A 13,687-nucleotide genomic window follows, 5' to 3' on the forward strand; every position below is an offset into this window, starting at 1 on the left:
TTGTGTGTTCTACATTGGAGTGCTTTTTCCTTCCAGTAAATGTACATTGAGTTGATCAATATGCAAATCTTTGAACTGTGAGCCTCTTTTCTTTATATGTGGTTTATGTTAGTACTTCAAAGATGAGTTGAAGAGCCCTGAATCCCTATGAGAAAATGATATCTTGTCTTTGGTATAGGAATTTCCTTTTCTTGCTTTAGTGGAGCAAATTAACCTTGTAATAAATGATTAGGATTAGATTAAACCTGTGTGAAAATGAATGTTGAGGACTTGATTATGCTGTATCTTTGCTGTCAGCTGCTGGAAGTTGACTGTAATACATCTACAAATAGAGGAATCTGGTTCCTGATCACCATCCAAAGGTGACAGATTTTACTACGTAGAGGTGATAACACTGTCCTCTGCAACTTCAGGGACTTAGAAGTAGTCTCATTTGAACTCGGCACCTTCATCTAATAGATTTTTTTTCTTTTCCAGTGGCTTTTCTCTGCTACACCTTAATGGAACATCGTATTTCCTGAAAAGAATGAAGATTTCTAAGCATGTGAATATGATTAACAAGTGGTTGTGTATTTATCTTGCTGCCCATGAAGTCAACATATGTGTGTTCATCATGATTAAGACTTGGTAGTCTTCCAACATTGCCTCATGTTTCAGGTGGTTAAAGCCAGCTTGTTCTCAGTCATTAGAATAAATAAAGCAATCAGTTCTTTAGCATAAAATAAGAAAAAAAGTTTATTAGCAAATTTGAGGGTGTTCTAGAGCAAATAGTACAGTGGAGGAGGGGCACAGTAAACATTAATACTAACTGTACTAGTGCACTGCTAGAATTTCTCTAGTGACTGTTAATTAGATTGCTGATTCGATCTAGGCTGAACTGAACCCTATTAAGCCAGAGATACTGAAGATATTTAAGGCAGTGCTTGTAAAAGCTTCAAATTCTTACTAATTTTTGTCAATTTTTAATGCTCTTTTGGAAGAATTTCTCCAGCTCGCTCTGTAACTTTGAGGATAGCCTAAATGCTTAGAGACGACTCTGTCTATGAATTGTACTCTTCTGTAGTTTGAGAATAGGACTGCCCCATGTCTGTAGGGTAGGAGCAGATCTAGGTCATAGGTACACACCAGGTTAAGTGGATTAGGTGTCAAACAATTGTAGCATAATTCGGGTTGGGAGGGACCTCTGAAGGTCAGTTAGTCCAATCTGCTTAGAGCAGTGGCACTGCAGAGCTATGTTAGGTCGCCCAGGGTCTTGAACCGTCACATGAGGAGTATCTCCAAGGACAGAGATTCTACAGCCTCTGTGCAACCTGCTCCAGGGTTTTGCTGTCGTGTCTTTCCTTTTCTGGGAAACAGGAATACATGTGTTTAAAGCATTCCTGTAACAGCTCTAAAGGCAGCCACAGGGGCACTTGACTGCTTCCACCTAGGTGATCATGAATTTTACAAATTTAAAGGGGAAAGCAGGTTATCTTTCAATGTCTTATGTTAAGACCTCTCACAGAAAATGAAGCAAAAGCCCTAGGTATGGCTGAGTTTTAGGTTGCTGCGACTCCTTTGTGTCAGGGCGTCAGTAGCTGCAGCTTCTAAAGCTCAGTCAGCACTCTGGTTTCTGGGAGAGCTGTCTGCTCTGCCTCAATGTCATTTCTACTGGGTCACTCCAAACTTTCTGGCAGCAATTTGAACTATGTGCCTTAAGCTCAAGTTATGTGCCTTAGCAATAGCATGGTTGAGGAGCGCTCACATGCTCTGTTTCACCAGCAGAACTGTATGACAGCTCTCTGCGTAGGTAGAGACACAACAAATGGCTGATACATAAAGTTAATGATTTGATCGTGATCCTTTCTGAAGCTGTCCTCTTTCGGTGGCTGAGGTGGTGTTTATCAGCTTGGTATGGCACTGACAACCACAAATGCAACTGGAGATCCATTGTTGTCTTGGGTGGAGAAAAAGTTTATTGTGGTTTAGAACTGGGTGGGGATACCCAGTAATAACTATTAGCTGCTATCATGTATTTAGGAATACACCTTGTATCTGAGGTAGCTAGTGCTGTCAGGGGAGAATGCCTGCTCTATGAAAACTGCTTCGGGGAAACATCTGTCAGTGAGTATGAGAATCACTTAAGCTACCCTGATGCCTCTTACTAGTATGACTATTGCAATTACTGAGGAAGAACACCTCTGGGAACCAGTGGTAGCTGTGCATCCCTAGTTAGGTTTTATGTTCCTAACACAATTTGTGCCTTTGTAGCCTGTCTGTCAAGTTGATACTTGTGGATTATTATGCTGAAAGTCTGGTGTTGACTGTAAAAAATAGAGCTTCTAAAAAAAAATTCCATCAAAATAATCCTTTTGTTTCTCTTCACAAGGAAACAGTGGCTTTTCCAAAATGTGAAAATGTGCACAAAAATCTAGCTTCCCACTACAGTACTATTTTAAGCCTCTTGTGGAGTAAATTTGTTTAGAATTTTTCAATGCTGTCCTGGACAACCAGTATGCTTGTTAAACTTGAGGCAAACTGGAAGAAAAGGGCCAGTGTACTCAGAAATCTCTAGTAGAACCTAAAATCTTAAAAAAGGAGAGTTGGGGAATACCCCTCGATGGTAGTCCCTCTGCATAGGTGGGTTTGGCCAACTGCATGACTAAAAGAGTAAGAACTGCTTGGATGGATGTCTCAGAAGAAGGTTTGGGAAATGGGGTACAGCTTATCTTGAGATGAACATTGACAAGGAAGAGAAACTTCACAGCACACTGAACTTACATGGTTCACAGCATGTGAAGGAATGGGTCTGCTCTCTGCAACACTGGCAAGGTTTCTGCTTCTCCCATGTGCCATGGGTTACTACCAGGATGTGGACCAAGTGGTGGGCATCTGGAAAGCAACATAAAGAAAGATCAAAATCTTTAGAAAGCCCACATCCTTTCCCACCTGCAGGAAATATGAAGAATATTGAAAGGAGGACAATGGTTTAAATAGTCTAAATTATAAAAATTCTGTGATGAGCTAGGTGGTAAATGTGTATTTCTGTGTGTAGCCGAAGCAGAACGTGCAGCCGTTGTTATTCTCCCAATCAACTGCATCTCGGAGTCTGCTGTCTCTGGAATGGCTGCACCTTGTGAGCGGTGCTGCAGGCAGCAGCCCTGGTGGGAGGGCATGTGGGGTAAATGCAAGCTGGGAAAAACCTTCACAACAGAAAGCAATCAGTATTTATAGACAGAGCCTTGGAGTGTTATTTAAATGAGTAGCAAATGACAAAAAAAATGTTCTGGCAGAGGTGGGTCTAGTAACCCCAAAATGTGTCCCTGGAGCACGTAGCTGGAGGCAGGCTGACGTTGCCAGGGCCCCGCTGTGCTGCTGCTGGGCACGTGTGGGGTGGTGTGTGCAAGCTGTGGGTCTTCTGGCACTTCTGGATTTTTTTCTGCTGCAGAGGCAGTTGGAGGATGAAACCAAACAAGACCCATGGTCAGCTGCTCATCACCATTTTCTGGGACTGCATTACAAGGCTAACAGGGACATTCCCATCTGCTGTTCAGTCATGTGTAATTTGTTGCAGGCATGTCCACATCACAAGCTGCCAGAAGGTGCAAACTAGGTGCCTATACTGCTATACTGTCTTTCTCTAGGAAAATGCAAAAAGAGAGCTATGCATCTTCTCTAGGGCTAAAATTAATGGAAAGTGTTTGGAAATATCTGAAGACCTTACCTTCAATCTCCTATGGGTATTATATGAGTAGAAGAAAAGCAACATCTATTACTCCTTGCTAATGTGAAAAAATGATTTAAAAAATAAAATGGTAACATGAAGTCATGGACTGCTGGCAGTTAACCCACTCAAATTGTGTGCTTTTCTTGTCTGATTCTATTGCTGTAGTGCTTAATTACCATCCTTAAATCAATATTTTCTGGTTAGGTATTATACTGATGTACAATATTGCTACCTAACTGCAGTCCTACTTTTGGTTGTGTTTAGGCAAAACACATAGTATCTCTCCTCAAAAGAGATTTAATGTAAAGTTTATTTTTCTATTTCAAGTTCATGTAAAATTTATTTTTCAGTTACTGTTATTAGAAATGGTAGCTATGATTTTTTTATATTTTGCTTTAAAGGATGGGAAAGCCTCCTGGAGCTTAGGACATGGAAACACTGTCCTGGCTTCCAGTGAGCTGGACTGTTCTAAATGTCACCCCCAAAACATTCTGCTAGATAGGCAATGAGTACTCCATTTCTTCCACTTCCTTTACCACCCTATTTTTCATTATCTAAGCTTTTAAACTTGTATGGTTTTAAGGTTAAAAAAAGGAAAGCTTAGTAGCGTGCTAGCTGTGGCAGAATGAAAAAAAAAATGTTTGTCCTACTGTAAGAGAAATGACTATTCAAGTAATAATCAGACAGATGAAACAGGCAAAAATTAGATCCTCAGTATTGCAGTTCTAGGTTACACAGTCCTTTCCGAGACTCCAGATGTACAGGCCATGTTTTACTTTCTCCATTGGGAAGGTAGCTCAGAACTCTCTACTCTTAGAACTGTGCCCTGGGCTACATTTTCTTGGCTGCTGAATATATGCGTAGATCCAATTAGCCTGACGCACACAAAAATTTCCCCAGTAGAAGTCTGAGGACTAATAATGCACACTATGATAACATTGGCTTCCTAAAAGACAGCATGAAAAAAGTTCAGAAACTCTCAGAAATAAAACACTAGAGAGATCTCTTAAGTGCATGATCTTATCTGTACTTTTTTTCTTTCTCAAGATCCCAGAGTAAAAATACCGCTTTTCTAATGTTGCTCACCTTGGCTATCACTGCTCTGAACTATGAGAAAACATGATGATTTTTTTTTTGTCATCTTTTGTATTAAGCTGTCTTTCCTTGTTCTCCCATTCTTTCCCTATTCTCTTACATATCAAAGGAGCTGGAGGTTGACCTTCATACTTGCTAGAGTGAATCAGACTTTCAAATACAAAATCAGTCTGGTTAACCTGACTTGACCCTAAATAAGGTATCTGGGGGATGAGTAAGTCGGAACCAACGTATCTTTTCATGTGCATGCTTGTGCATTTATTTTTTTAAAGAAGTTCCTTTTAATAACAACACCACCTTCCCTAGTCTAACTTGCCTGAGCCTTTTCACTTATTTTTCCAGTACTCAGTCAATTCTGCTGTAAAAATAATGGCTTCTCCAGAAACACAATCTGAGGAGAATCTCTTAGCTGTACTGTACTTTTTCTGAATGTGAGTATTCAAGTCTTCAAACTTGGTGGGCAGTGCATAGTCTGTGATATATGTTTTGGTCTTGTCCCAATATTTCTCAAGAGTTGCTCTTATTATTCACAGATTTTCTATTAGACTGATCACAGGCTTCCCTGAAACACGTGTAAAGCTAAAGCACACTTGTATCTATTTTCTCAGAAAGATGCATCCTCGCAAAACCCAGTAATTGGCTGGGATTCCTGTTTGTAAATGTTGTGACAAGCCAATTTCACTCACAGGGTCTGGGGAGGTACTTGAGAGAAGGGTGTTATCCCACTGAGTCCCCAGTCGGGCAGTCCCAGTTTTAGCTCCTCGGGAAATACCGGTATCTGTATACAGTTCACTCAGCTCACAAAATATTCACTCCCATTACATACAGCCTGCTATGTCCTACAGAAAACTGCCAAAGAGGGCTTAATTTGCCCTTCGCTAATGTGTTTCTTTCTTTGAGTTCCCAATCCACCAATCTGAACTTTCTGAAACGTCTCTCCTCTGTCTGGTTTATGCAGTGCATGTAGTTATCTTTCCTCTCCCTTCCCAGTATTTTATTGTTTTATTGTTATGTTACCAGCTTTGGCATTTTCATTGGTGAAACTCCCTTGTCTTGCTGTGTCTTTGCTGGCTGCAGAAAAGACAAGATGCTGTCTGGTGGGCATGGAAATAGATGGAAAGAGATGATCTGGTAAGATCCAGTAATATTTAAGGTTTATATATACCAGACCATGGAAGGAACTACAATAGAAAAGACCACAGGAGGCTTGGAGGTTTAGAGTTATGCAAATTAAGGCTTCCTAAATACAATAGTTACAAACTAAGTATGAAATGAACAAGGTCAGGGTATTGCTTTAAAAGCACAGTGCAGCAGCATAGGTGCTCTCTTTCTCTATGAGCAACATGCATTTGACTGCTAACAGAGGTGTAAAATAAGAGAGTGTCTTGTGATATGTCAGTCTAATAAAATGGTATCCTTACTGTTAGAGTTGTATTCAGCAATATTTGTCTTCTTGAGGCTGTCTGTGAAGTTCACATTGAGATGCAGTTCCCTGTGATTTCACCAGGAGCAGCGGCAGAATGTTTTCCTTGAAAAGAACAGTAAGGTGTTCAATTGAGACACTCTATATAGGCTAATCCAAAAGTGTTTCAGCTGTCACAAGGACCCAGAAACAACTTGAACTGTCTCTTAATTTATTTGGGTTAAAAATTTTGTACAGGACTTCTCAGAGCCAGAAGAGACACATGTTTGTCCAGTTTTAACAATACCTGAAACAGCAGCAGAAAATTTAAATACTTGTATATGGGTATCTTTCCTTTTCCACAGAAGTTTTCCCCGTTTAACCAAGAAATCTGGGCTGCACAGGGCCTGAAGTATGTGATCTGCCAAAAACGTTCTTAGTCCCAAATTAAGATTCCTTTGAGTTTCTACGCAAATCTCCTGGTATCGTTCTCATCAGTGTGACCATAACATTATGCATAGATATTCAGAGATGCATTTTGGAATAAATGGGAGAGAGGGAGATTCAGCGCTGCTAGAACTTGTCTCACCTGTTGAGACAGTTTGTTCCCAATAACTGTGATCAGCTTCTGTTCCTGCAGGGGTGCAAGGAGGAGCTTGTGATTCCATCAGGACCTTTAAGCTATGAATGTGTTCTTTAACTAATTGAGTTATATATGTTTATTTAATATCAGAATGGCTCCACATTGTTTCATCTCAACATGAACACTTACTCTGGATGACTAATGCCCTGGGACCTGAAGTTTATAATGGAAAGGCTGACACACACATGCAATCTTATCTATCATAACACTATGCAGAAGAGAATTATATAATTAAAACATTTTAATGATCTCTATTGCTCAGTGGTAAGCTACAAGTACCAAAGGAGCCAGGCCAGCTTTGTTATCAAGGTTTATTCAGTCATCTCTTAGGAGCAGTAGGGCACATTTTGCTAAATATAGTGCGGTGTGCTAATATGTGCTATGTGTGGAGCATTGCACTGGGACCACTGTGCCACAGAGCTGGAGCGCAGTGCACTGGGAGGTTAGTACACCTTCTCCCTTTGGCTGAGATTTTCAGAAATAAGGGCCTAAACTTAGACTCCTAAATCCATACTCAGACATTCACATAAATAGACTGATTTTTTAGAAGAGCAATACCAAGAAATTCTCTTCTATTAAAATCATAAAATAGAAAAAATATCTTACAAGAACAACAAAAATAAGAAGAAAGGATTTTATTATTTCTGGAAATAGTACTGAAATGTATGGCCAGATTTATGGGACAATAAGAGGGGAATCACAACTTGTGGTTACCCCAGCTTAATTAATTATGGGATGTAAATGCAGTTTCTGAAAGGAAGTCACAAAAATTGAGAGTGGTGCGGGAGAGACATCAACTGTATGGCTAGGCTGTAAAAGCTTCTTGTGATGTATTTTACAGTTAGGCGGGAACCTCTGTCACAATCTTTACCTCTCTGTTTGGGTCTGAGATCCAAAAGCAGAGGGGTAGAGACTGGAAATCTCTACCATCTAAACATCTTTTGATCAACATCAGGCACATTTGCTGATCTCATTCTGGTTCCCAGTAAATAGATATTTACATGAGCAGACTACGTTTGGCACCAGCAGAGGACTTGGCTGGCAAAAATACCAGAGATTAAAAGTAAAAGTGCTCAATCCAGTTGCCTAAACTTGGGTGTCTAGCACTATCTCAGGCTATATGTGAGGCATTTGCTTTGGGCTGGCAAATACAACAGAGGACCTGCAGGAGACTTGCACACTTGTGTTATAGCAGCTGGGGGCCTAGCAGATGCCTGTGGCACCCAAAACAGCACTGGGCGCTCGAGTCTGCCTCCTAAGTGGTCTAGTACAATTTGAGATGTGCAGCATCTATGTGTCCTGGGCTGTAGCTAGCAGCTCCATAAGAGGTCTCAGACGCTGTAGGGCACTCAAATGGCTCTAGATCCCAATGTGAAAGCGGCTGAGCCAATTCCCATGAACAGTAGGTGGCCAAACTGCTCAGGCACTGCTGTGTTTGTTAACTAGATCTTCATCACCCACTGCAGAAGTTTAGATGCTGGGCTCACATGCCAGCACCTAAACATATCTTAACACAGAGCCAAATGCCACCTGAGGTGACCATGCAGGACAGAGCAGTGGGCACAGCCGATGTTCTCAAGCAGTAAAGCTGCGATGGTAGAGCATGTGTCAAGGAGCACAACCCCCATCTGCTTTCTTGGCTTCTTTGGAGGTCAGAGAAGATTCTGTAGTTTTTATTAGAAAATAAGGCCCCAACAGCCACTCCCAGCATAAAGAAAGGGACCTCATCTTGCAGCTGCTGCTGTTCATAACTGGGGAAGAAGATCATGATGTAGTAAAGCCCCATGTTGTGATGTGCCTTAAGTAGCACTCCACCTAAATACATTTCAAAGAGCACTGGGCAGAGGGTAAAGGAACAGCAGATCAGATTTACCAGCTGAACATTTATGCTCTAGAAAATGTAATAGCAAAGGATAGAAAGAACTTGGGTGGTGTTTCAGAGTGTAATTTGTCCTTAAAAAAACTATTTGTTTAAAAATCCCAAGCAGATGATTTTTTTTTAATACTGTTTAAAAATATATTTTATTTTATTTGTAAAACAAAGAAGAGACACTGGAGCTAGTAGCAAACACATTTCTCCAGAGAAGAGCGTGTTATAGCAGAAATCAGGACAACGCCAAAACCAAGACATGTTGCTAAAAACTAACAGATTAGGAGGCCAGCTGGAAAGCATCCAAGAGAGTGGAGGAAAGGGCATATGAGAAGAGACATTTTAACAGCTTCCTGTGAAGCCTCTCTGCAGGCTGTAGAGGTGTTGATACACAAGACAGATACTGAACTCCAACAGGTGAAAAAGACTGTTAGCAAAGAGTGGATAGGAGCTTTTAAGTAACCTTTAAAAGCAGAAACAAAACCCAGTAGTTTTCTGTTTACACAACAGAGTGCTTCTGATACTGAAGCACAGGGCAACATCTATTTATAATCCAAATAAATCTTAAATTCTGGTATTTGGAACTGTCAGCATTCAACATATTGGGAAGCAGCCACAAGGCTGCATTAAGAAATGCTGATTTAAATTTGCATTGGTTTGCTCCATGTATTTTCCCCTTTAGTCACTAGCCAATTATGACTTGTGCAAAAGAAACAAATTTCTTTTTTAAAGTTAGGTTGTGTGGAGTTCACAAATGTCCTGACAGGTGGTATCTAGGCAGTGCTTTTAATGCCTGCAAGCTAAGCTCTTGCCTGACTATTTTTTCCACAAAACCTCAGAATTTGCATGTGTCTGTCAACACCTGTAATAGGTGACATGCAGATGAGAGCCCCATAGGCCTCATGGTAGCATATATAACCTGTGCTATCCAGCTCCTTGGGCCTGATGTATTCCTTGGCCATGTCCTGGCCCAAGTTTTGCCTCTTGTGCCCTTTCTTTTGGAGAGGAAAGAGCTGTGGTGAATTCCACAACCTGCCAGTCTGGGTATCAAGGCACTGAAGGTGGGGGGTGCAGGGGATGATGATTACCATGGAGTCCATCTCCCCTAAAGTTTAGAAATGGTCAAAAAATTACATGACTGTCAAGAGTAGACATACTGTAACAGCAAAAGGTTTTTTAGCAAGACTGGTGGGGTCTGTACCTCTGGCAGTCACATGCAGGAAGGAATCTCCCAGTCCTGGTTCTTTGATCGCAGGCTGAGAGTTTGCAGAGTTGCCAGTTAAGCAAACAATTAATTTTTCATACTAAACTGAGACTATTTTCATGGAATCATACAAACATACAGGCTTCTCTGGTGTAGTTGGTTTGTTTTGGTTTTTTCTTTTCCTAAATAACTTTTCCTTTCACTTCAAAGTAGACTTTTACTCTGTCAATCCAACTTATTTCTGACTGCTGTGCTCATAGTCCAACTATGGAGAACATGCGACTCACCTAAAAGAAGTTATTATCTATTGTCAGCCACTAGGAAACAGCTCCCCGAAGTATGCTGTTAGTACTAAGTATGGTATGGAGGATTTCTCTTTGAAGCCCTGGCATACTTTAAACAATGGAGGATGAACTAAATGACCTCTCAGGATCTTTTCCATTTATTATGGTTCTATGCATTCGTATCAGATTCGCTTGTCAGAGTGTTTAAGCTTTTGAATGTTTGTCCTGCTGAGCTGACAGGAAGTTTGGGGCTGACCTTTACATCCTCTAAAACTTCTTGGAAAAATGCGTATCGGGAGAGGGTGCAGCAGCAGCTGAGTATTCCCCCTTGACAGGTTCCCTCTGACCTGCTTCTCAGTCAGAAGAATCGCAGCATCCCTCCATACTCAATGCCTTTTGTGCCTGTGGGGGAGAGAAGGACAGCATCAGCGGTTGGCCTAATGACAAGGTATTTGATCTTAAAATTCCCCCACTATCATTAATTATTCCACTGTCTGCAACAATGGGATCAGATCACTCATTAGCTACCGCAACTTGAACGTTCAATAACTTTGAATAATGTGTCCATTCAAGCACAAGCTTAACTCCTCCATAAGCCTACCTACTGCCTACACAGACCCTTCTGTCACAATATATATTGATATTTTTTGATATAGAAGTACTAAGACAAATTAGAAAAATGTTCCTGTTCAGAGCTTGGCACTGCACCATTTCAGACTTTGTTGATGATTAATATTGTGTGCTTCTTTGTAGGGAGTAATTACATTGAAACAGTTGATGTGTTACCAAATGTAGGGGAATCCATGGTTATTAACCTTTCATCATAAGTTGAATCCAATTTAGGTACTCAGAGAACATTGTATCAGAATGTTCTGCAAGTAACAGCTAGTGACTAACGATTTTTAAAAGTGTTTTGATTTATTAAAATTATGTGCTTTCTCAAGGGATCATTGTTCTTTCACTGGGGACCCCTCAGTCGTGTGGAGGAGTGCTTAGACCTGCATCCGCAAGTCTTTGTGGCTAGTCCATTGCTGTGACAGGAACGGTCATGTTAAGACATAATGTGATACCTGACAAATATACAGGGTCGCTGTCCTCAGTGAATTTATTTTCTTGCCCTCTTTAATCAAGCAAGATTTGTACTGGCTTCACTGGGGAATGTTTCCTGAATAGGTCAGGATTCTCTTGTGAAATAATGAACCAGCTTCTTTGAAAAAAAACAACTTAGTTTAGGAATGTTTTAATATAAATTGTGTTTGTGTATATATATGGAAGAGACTATAAGTTCATTGCATCTAATTTTTTCCAATTTTAGTATGAAATATCTGATATTTTTTAAAAATGACTGAATGCAAATGGCTTTTGTAAGACTCCCAAATTGCATTAAAAGGCCCGTTCCTTTCTATTTATACCTCTCTTTTGAATGATTTATTTACTTTTCCAGTTCTACTTATTTGGAATTACAATCATATCTTACTTTCAGAGCATTACATGATGGGAAAAATCAGTTAGAGAAATTAAAGAAATAAACAGTTGCTAAGGAAAACATACCTGGTGAGGTAGATAATTATTTCATGGCTGTAACACTCTCCAGGGACACTGCTTCCATAGCTGTTCCATTAAATGAGTAGATTTCAGATAGAACCAGTCCTTGCTGAACACTGCTAATGTAAGAAGCCATTCCTCATTATGAGAGGTCAGACTAATACTGCTCTCTGAATACCAGCTCTGAAATGAAATTATCCAAATAAATAAACACCAGACTGAGTTCTTCTCATGCCGCTGGCTGGAAGGCTCTCAGAGAAGGCAGGGCCTGGAGGAAGCGGGTTGCCTTATTTTGTCCTTCTGCATTTTAGGGATATAGATATAATACTGTGCAATATTAGCTTTATGACTGATTTAATAGGGAATAAAAAATACACAGGAAAGGCTGTCCTTTGCATTGTAAGGAACAAATGGGCCTCCTAAATGACTGTACTAACAGAGTGTTTAATTTAGATACACTGTAGTGATAGATGCAGTGATAGACCCACCAGCAAGGTACTTCCAGGGTAGATGTGGGTAAGTCACTGGTAGCAGCACAGTTTTTCCTGTATAACAACACTTAATGCCGAATCTATTTATTGTTTAATGTTCATAGAGTTGACAGTTCTTTGATTCTTCCTCTGTGCAAAACATATACTCAGATACATATGAATAAGGCATTTACCATATTCATATGTAAAGCAGATGCAACTAACTGCCAGGAAGCCACAGAGGCCAAATCTAGTGTGATATCCACATGGAAATCATATTCAAGGTTTACAGTGCTGAAATGCAGAACGTCCTGTTTTTTTCTGCCCTGGCAATGCAGCCCGACGAAACAAAAAAAGGTGCCAGAAACACAAAGTAGCTTGAATTACTCTAGACCCAAAACCTGTTCAAAATTTCTAAGAAATTCCTGGTTACCTGCAATTTTACTATCACATACCTACACCAGAAATGGTCAGTATTATTAAAAGCATAAATATTATTTCAAATCTTGATTTTTTAAAATTAAACGTTGTCACTGTTTCGATTTATTCAGCTTAGCTAGCAAACAAAATTGCAGAGCTGGAGGGTATGGTCTTAATGTGTTTAACACTTGTCTAAGAAACAAGCAGACAGGAGAGTGTTAGTAAATGTTTATGCATTTCAGAAATGCCTTCTGCATCACATATTATGTACTCAGACTATGAATGTACATAGCAACAGAGCTGATTAAAAACAACCTGTTTAATTACTGTGATGTATGGAAGCACACACTTTAAATGCAATTTGTTGGTGTATTTTACATGTAAAAGATCTTAGGAGGAGCAGGGTTAGAATGGTTAGAACAAAGAGTTAAAGATAAGAAAGAAATCGTGCTGCCCTTGGAGTCAATGGATTATTTGCTCTTGCCAGCTCTGAGTCTTATTTTGGAACAAGAAATTAAGCAAAGCTGCTCAGCTGAGAGGGATGGGAGACAGTCCCCTCAGCAGCACCTGAGGCTATGAGGGAGAGCCTAGAAGATTCTTGTACCCGAGAGACCCACTGGTTTCAAAGTCTCCACTCATGTAAGTCCAGTTTTATGTTCAGTACCAAATTAAATATTTTAAAATAATTGTTCTGAGCAATTTAACTTTTAAATAGAATAATACATATTTTCTTCCATCCTCATTATTTGCATTAATTGATTTTAACTATTAACATAAAATCTCAGTTATCCTATGATGAAAAAATCCACAGTACATTGTAAAAAAATACTGTTGCAGTGCACAAGTGATAAAAATACCTCATTTGCATTAATCCACTTCCTATGGAAGGATGTTTCATCGTAATCCCTGATGTCCATTCTTCTGAAACTATTGTTCACACCACATTTATACAGGTGTTCTTGGTGTATTCATTCAGGAAATTAAATTAAATTTAAAAAAAAAAAAGGTATTATTTCTTAGAAATATTGCTTTTACATATCAGATCTAG

At 39.8% G+C, this 13,687-nt stretch overlaps 1 long non-coding RNA gene across 1 annotated transcript; it reads right to left on the minus strand.

Annotated features, from left to right (window-relative positions):
- Nucleotides 1-6,259: 6,259 nt before the first annotated feature.
- On the minus strand, nt 6,260-11,785 carry LOC141921849 (uncharacterized). Its single transcript, XR_012622796.1, has 3 exons — nt 11,756-11,785; nt 10,461-10,606; nt 6,260-6,329 (listed from the first exon to the last, which is right to left on the minus strand). It is a non-coding gene; the product is annotated as an uncharacterized LOC141921849 (long non-coding RNA).
- Nucleotides 11,786-13,687: the final 1,902 nt, after the last annotated feature.

The sequence above is a fragment of the Strix aluco genome, chromosome 3, assembly GCF_031877795.1.
Source record: "Strix aluco isolate bStrAlu1 chromosome 3, bStrAlu1.hap1, whole genome shotgun sequence".
NCBI lineage: Eukaryota > Metazoa > Chordata > Aves > Strigiformes > Strigidae > Strix > Strix aluco.